Source organism: Chiloscyllium plagiosum, unplaced genomic scaffold (assembly GCF_037043375.1).
Source record: "Chiloscyllium plagiosum isolate Xiang-an unplaced genomic scaffold, Cpla_swu_hap1 HiC_scaffold_35, whole genome shotgun sequence".
Classification (NCBI taxonomy): Eukaryota; Metazoa; Chordata; class Chondrichthyes; order Orectolobiformes; family Hemiscylliidae; genus Chiloscyllium; species Chiloscyllium plagiosum.
Window position 1 is genome coordinate 66,667,265 of NW_028270173.1, and position 7,418 is coordinate 66,674,682.

A 7,418-nucleotide genomic window follows, 5' to 3' on the forward strand; every position below is an offset into this window, starting at 1 on the left:
TTTGCGAGCTTTCAGAAGACTTGCAGCTCAGGTTGATGTTCTGAATGTAGGTTTGCTCACTGGAAGGTTCAAAAGCAGGAAGGATGTGATTGTCCTGGAGAGAGTGCAAAGGGGATCCATCAGAATGTTGCTTGGCATGGACCAATGTAGCTGTGAAGAGGGAGGCTGGATAAGCTTGGGTTGCTTTCTTTACAGCAGAGATCAGGCGGATAAGACTACGAAAGGAGTGGGTGGGTTGGATAGAAAGCAGCTGTTGCCCTGAGTGGAATAAATTTAAGCTGAAAGGGAGGACGTTTGGAAGGGAAATACTACCCAGAGGATGGTGGGGGTCTGCACTGCACTGCCTGAGAGGGTAGCTGAGGTGGGAATACCCAAAATGTTTCAAGATTACTCATATTAGCATTTGAGTTGTCATAACATTTAAGGCTATTGACGAAGTGTTCATAAATGAGACTTGTGCAACTTCAGTGTAATTGTGGAGATCCAAACTGGATGGATCAATGCATCACCTCTGACCTGTATGGTTCTAAGATTCTGAGGTTAAGGTCCTGAATTTCCTTTTTCTTTGTTTTGAGAAAATATTACACAGCGTACGTTGTAGCTGTTGTTGTGGTCAGTATTTTCTAAAGAGTCTGTGTCAGAGTGCTCATTCACAGACAGAATCTATCAAATGTATAACTGAATTAACAAGGAAAGGCAGTTTTATAGCAGTGTTTAGTAAGAATAGCTCCCACGGAGCCCTACAATATGAGAAATTGAAAGTCTGAATAACCTCAGCAAAATGAAAATCATCACTGAAAAGAATATCAAAAGATATGTAGATATTGATGGGATTGAACGTGTGTGAAATAATGCAAGCATTATTGTTTGAAGACAAGTTGCAATTAACATCGGTGACCTAATATGATCAGATTAATCCAGTCTCTTGGGTATTCCAATTTAAATAGACCTGTTGTCATAACCTGTTTGCTCAAAAAGAATGAAATGTTGAAGGTGTAATCTCAATTTCCCGGTGGATATTCCACACAATATAAAATAAAATCTCTGGACCTGTCAGCTCCAATCCGAGAGAATTCTCAGATTCTGACAGTTTGCCAGCAACAGAAAGGGAAAAGTGTTTAACAAACAATAAAATGTCTCTTCCAATGCAAATTGTAAAATCATACCAGACCACACTTGCATCTGTTGTTTTTCCTGGTAAGTCTTGTAACTTGAGTTTAAAGTGAATAGTTTGTCAATTCAGAAGCTCCTGAGTAATCTACAGCATTGTCTGTTTTTCTATACTGTGCAGAATGGGTTTGTATTGATGAAGTTTGGCTGAGCACTGGCCCTGTCTGGTCGAGAAAGTGTTTAGCAAGACCACTCTCTCTCTCTCTCTGTGGTAGTTCAGAGCCTGCTATTGGCCAGATGGGTTTTGTAACAACCCGCCTCTTACTGATACCTGGTGTTTCCCATTCCTCGATGTGAAGGGATTGTGTTGGTGGGTCTTGCTCAGGCAGCTCTCTCCAAATGGGAGCCCAGATACAACAGGTGGGCAGTGGAGGTATGTGTGTGTGGGGGGAAGTGTTCCGCAGTTCGTTATAGAGTCAGAAGTGAGGGTCAGCACAGATGATTTCTACCACCTAGTGGGTTTTCATTAGTCAGCGGATGTGTGGGAACATGACATTTGTGAGGACAATATGCTCGGGTGGGTGATGAGCACAAGGTTCTAAGTAAAACATACATTGCCAAAATTATTTGATTGTCAAAAAGACATATAACTTGTGTCACTTCTTAAGTGATGCACAGTGCTGTGGTGCAGTATTTAATCGGACAAATGCTGAGATCTGGAGTGTCGTGGCAGCGGCTCTCCCACAGAGAATTAAACAACTTACCAAGGATGTTTATGTGATGCCACTGTATTGGAACAGTTCATGAGGAGCAGTTAATATAGTATTTTGTTAATTATTTTGCTAGTGTGAAAGTAATGTTAATTGTTCATTTTTGGTTTGTATCTTAATTGTGGGCTAAGAATAAAGTATGTTTTCCTAAAAGCCATGAAGTTTGACCAATCAAATCACGTCTGGAATGCAGCACTTCACACTTACATTTTAAGATAAAAGTTGAAATCTAGACTATCTCCTTGCTATGTTTTAAGGGATTTTGGTCTACTCCAGATCACAGTGGAGTTTGGAAAGACAACGGATTGCAAATGGGAAAAACTTCAGTTTGTTGAACATGTTTGCTGCTAAGTTTACAAAATGACACGTTTTATTGGAGAAAGATTGATGCGATGATTTTCATAGAGGCAATTGCAGAGCAGCAATGTTTATTCATCAAATGCTCTGTAGATATATTATGTTTACTCAAATAATTGGGCCTGATTAATCTGCCAGCAGGGTTAGGATGAGCAGTACTTATTATCCTAACATTAGTAAGGATGGATGTAGAGCTGGATGGGTCGACATTATTTCACATCTGTGCATTCTTAGACTTTGAAAAACAATTTGTCAATCGGTAATTCATAATCTTTCCACAGCTAATTTTCCAGTGGTTGCTGCTCTTTAATATGTGAGGAGGGTTTTTCCACCCTGGGAAAAAGTCCTGTGCTTTCCACTCTCTCCATGCCAATCTTAGAAATCTTAACTACCTTATCTGTGCTGTGAACGTCAGTGATCTGTGGAGCTGCACACGCAGATCTCTCTGCATACTAATACTCCTAAGGGTTCTGCCATTCACTGTATAACTTCCACCTGTACTTGAACTTCCAAAAAGCATCACTTCACATTCATCTGGATTAAACTCTGTCATTGCCATTTTTTCTGCCCATGCCTTCACCTGATCTGTATCCTCCTGCATCCTCTGACACTCTTCACTATGCGCAACTCCATCAATCTTTGTATCGTTCACAAATGTGCTAATTCGACCAGCTACATTTTCCTCCAAATCATGTATGACAATCACGAACAGCAGAGGTCCCAGCACTGATCTCTATGGAGCACCATTGGTCACAACCCTCCATTCCAACAAGCATCCTCCCACCACTACCCTCTGTGTCCTATGACTAAGCTAGTTCTGTATCCATCTTGCCATCTCACCCCGATATTACGTGACCTCACCTTTTGTAACAATCTGCCATTAGGGGCCTTGTCATCTCCTCAAGAAACTTCACTCATTTGGCCAGACTCATTTCCCAAAACCAGCTCCAGTTAAATTCTGCCACATCCAAGCCAGTATCATAAAGTGAGTGCTAGTTAGTAAAGGGGAAGTTAAAATCACCAACCACAACAACCCTGCTCTTTTTATTTTTTTCTAAAATTTGCCGACATATTCTCTCCTGTAACTCGTGCTGGCTTTGGGAGGCCTGGAGAATACTCCCAGCATTGTGATGTCACCTTTCCTAATCCTCAGTTCTACCCACATTGCCTCACTGCACAAGCCTGCTGATGTATCCTCCTTCAGATAGAAATGAGATACTCCTTTACCAGTAATGCAACTCTCCAAACACTCTTTCTACTCCCTTCTATTCACACCTGAAACATCTGAATCCAGGGACATCCAACTTCCAATCCTGTCCCTCTTTCAGCCAAGTCGCCACAATCACAATAATGTCATAGTTCCAAATACTATCCGAAGCTCTAAGTTCCCCTACCGTGCCTATTATAGTTCTACATTTGAAACATATGCATTTGAGAACACCTCCCTGGTACTTTTCAGCAGGATTTCTCTGCCTGTTCTTGTTCTCCGTAGTGTTTGTCTTGATTTCTACCTCTCCCTGAATTTTTGCATCGAGTTACTGCTCTCGTCCTCTGGTTTCCCTCCCCCTGCTGAACTAACTTAAAAGCTCCCCAACCACTTTACCAAGTAACACCCCACCCCACCCAAGGATGTAAGTCCTGTCTTTCCAGGTATGAACCCGATCAGTTTGTACAGGTCCTATCTCCCACAGAACCAATCCCAATGCCCCGTGAATCTGAAACCCTCCCCATCACACCATCCTTTCAGCCACTTGTTCATCCTATATATCCTACTGTTTCTGCTCTGACTTGCTTGTGACACTGATTGTAATCCTGAAAAAACTACCTGTGAGGTCCTACATTTCAACTTTCTTCCTAGTACTCTATATTGTGCTTTCATGGCCTTCTTTTCCCTATGTTGTTCGTACAGACATGTATGATGACCACTTCCTGATCACCCTTCCTTTCCAGAATGTCTTGCATCTGCTCCAAGACATCCAGCACCCGAGCACCAGGGAAGCAACACACCATCCTGGCAACAGAAATGCCTAACTATTCCCTTTACAATTGTATCAGCTATGTCTATAGCATTTCTATGCCTATTTTGCCTTCGTTCTGCAGCAGAATTTGGCTGCTGTTATCCCCTAATAAAGCATTCCACTCAACAGTGTCCAACACACTATATCTGTTTTGCAGGTGAATAGCCATAGGAGATTCCTGCACTGACTGCTTCACCCTCCTGCTCTACCTGGTGATCACCCATTCTCTTCCTGCATTGTGACCAACTCTCTACATGTGCTATCCACCATACTCTCCACCTCACGACTGCTCCAGAGTGTCACCAGACTCCGCTCCAATTCTGAAATTTGGGCTTCCAGGAGCTGCAGCTGGAGACACTTCTTGCACGCATCCAGGTTCAGGGCACAAGAACTGTGCCTGGTATCACACAACAAGCAAGAGGAGCAAACTCCAATTTGTACCTCTCCTGCCATGTTTTACCCCGTTAACCTATTTAATCTTTACAATGTCAAATGTTTTAAGTACAAAAGTGAAGCTGCTCATGCTCTCTGCTCCGATATCAATTTCTCAAAACTTACCTGTTACTCACAAACAGTTTCCAGAAGCTGTTTCATCCAGCCTACTTTACCTGGTGGGACTCTCACTGTCAACATTCCTCTCAGAATGTTTGGTTTCTTCTGCTCTGAAACTGAACTCTTCAACTTTTTCTCATTGTTTTTAATTTCAAAAATATACATAATTCACAAAATATTTTGATGATCTGTACAATTGGTCATGCCATACATACGTAAACATTCCATTTCTTTCATACAGAGACAGAGTAATCATTCATATAGGTATCAAACAATGACTGCAGATGCTGGAAACCAGATTCTGGCTTAGTGGTGCTGGAAGAGCACAGCAGTTCAGGCACACCTGAGGAGCAGTAAAATTGACGTTTTGGGCAAAAGCCCTTCATCAGGAATACAGGCAGAGAGCCTGAAGGGTGGAGAGATAGGGGATGAGGGTGGGGGTGGGGAGAAAGTAGCATAGAGTACAATAGGTGAGTGGGGGAGGGGATGAAGGTGATAGGTTGGGGGTGGGGAGGGTGGAGTGGATAGGTGGAAAAGAAGATAGGCAGGTAGGACAGGTCATGGGGACAGTGCTGAGCTGGAAGTTTGGAACTGGGGTGAGTTGGGGGAAGGGGAAATGAGGAAACTGTTGAAGTTTACATTGATGCCCTGGGGTAGAGGTGTTCCGAGGCGGAAGATGAGGCATTCTTCCTCCAGGCATCTGGTGGTGAGGGAGCGGCGGTGAAGGAGGCCCAGGACCTCCATGTCCTTGACAGAGTGGGAGGGGGAGTCGAACTGTTGGGCCACGGGGCAGTGTGGTTGATTGTTGTGGGTGTCCCGGAGATGTTCCCTAAAGCGCTCTGATAGGAGATGTCCATTCTCCCGAGTGTAGAGGAGACCGCATCGGGAGCATCGGATACAATAAATGATATTAGTGGATGTGCAGGTAAAACTTTGATGGATGTGAAAGGCTTGGATAGAGGTGAGGGAGGAGGTTTGGGCACAGGTTTTGCAATTCCTGCGGTGGCAGGGGAAGGTGCCAGGATGGGACGGTGGGTTGTAGGGGCGCGTGAACCTGACAAGGTAGTCACAGAGGGAACGGTCTTTGCGGAAGGCAGAAAAGGGTGGGGAGGGAAATATATCCCTGGTGGTGGGGTCTGTTTGGAGGTGGCGGAAATGACGGCGGATGATTTGGTTTAATGCGAAGGTTGGTAGAGTGGAAGGTGAGCAGCAGGGGCTTTCTGTCCTTGTTATGGTTGGAGGGGTGGGGTCTGAGGGCGGAGGTGCGGGATGTGGACGAGATGTGTTGGAGGGCATCTTTAATGACAAGATGCTTTGGAGGGCATCTTAGGTCTGTTTGATTACTATGCACATATTTAGTTGGGAGGGTCAGCGGAGCTCCCTTACTGCATCGGCACCCTGTACTTAGGCAGGCAGACATTACACGGTGGTCTTTCCCCATTGCGCATTGGCAGCAGCTGCCCCAAGCTTCAGCAGGTCCCTCAACACGTAGTCCTGGACCTTGGAATGTGCCAGCCTGCAACACTCAGTCGGGGTCAACTCCTTCAGCTGGAAGTTCAACAGGTTTCGGTCTGCCCAGAGAGCGTCCTTCACAGAGTTGATGATCCTCCAGGCACAGTTGATGTTCGTCTTGGTGTGCGTCCCGGGGAACAGGCCGTAGACCATGGAGTCTCGCGTCACGCTGCTGCTCGGGACAAACCTCGACAAACACCATTGCATTTTTCTCCAGACTTATTCTGCATCGGCACATTCCAGAAGGAGGTGTGTGATAGTCTCCTTCCCCCCTGCAGCCACTTTGAGGGCAGCGTGGGGTGCGGCTGAGAGTCCGGGCATGCATAACGGATCTCACAGGCAGAGCCCTTCTCACCACCAGCAAAGCCATGTCTTGGTGCTTGTTGGAAAGTTCTGGTGATAAAGTGTTCTGCCAAATGGCTTTGACAGTCTGCTCAGGGAACCGCTCGATAGGATCCACCCTCTCCTTTTCCCAAAGGATCTCAAGGACACTACGTGCCGACCACTTCCTGATGGATTTGTGGTCAAAGGTATTTTTTTTCATTAACTTCTCCACGAAGGACAGGTGATATGGAACGGTCCAACTACTCGGAGCGTTCCGCGGCAGCGAGGCCAGGCCCATCCTTCGCAACACCGGGGACAGGTAGAACCTCACTACGTAGTGACACTTGGTGTTTGCGTACCAGGGATCCACGCACAGCTTGATGCAGCCACACACAAAGGTGACCATCAGGGTGAGGGTGGCATTGGGTGCATTTTTTTCCCCCGTTGCCCAGATCTTTATACATCGAGTCCCTTCGGACCCGGTCCATCTTTGATCTCCATATAAATTGGAAGATGGCCCGGGTGACTGCAGCGGCACAGGTTCTGGGAATAGGCCAGACCTGTGCCATGTATAATAGCAATGACAGTGCCTCACACCTGATGACCAGGTTTTTTCCCGCGATGGAGAGCAACCGTAGCTTTCATCTGCCCAGTTTCTGCCTCACTTTGTTGATACGCTCCTCCCAAGACTTGGCGCATGACTCAGCCACCCCGAACCAAATACCCAGCACCTTCAGGTGGTTGGTCCTGACGATGAAGGGGATCGAGGATTGGT

General features: G+C 45.7%; 1 pseudogene; it reads right to left on the bottom strand.

Moving 5' to 3' along the window:
• Positions 1–6,226: 6,226 nt before the first annotated feature.
• Positions 6,227–6,853, bottom strand: LOC148141083 (uncharacterized; annotated as a pseudogene).
• Positions 6,854–7,418: the final 565 nt, after the last annotated feature.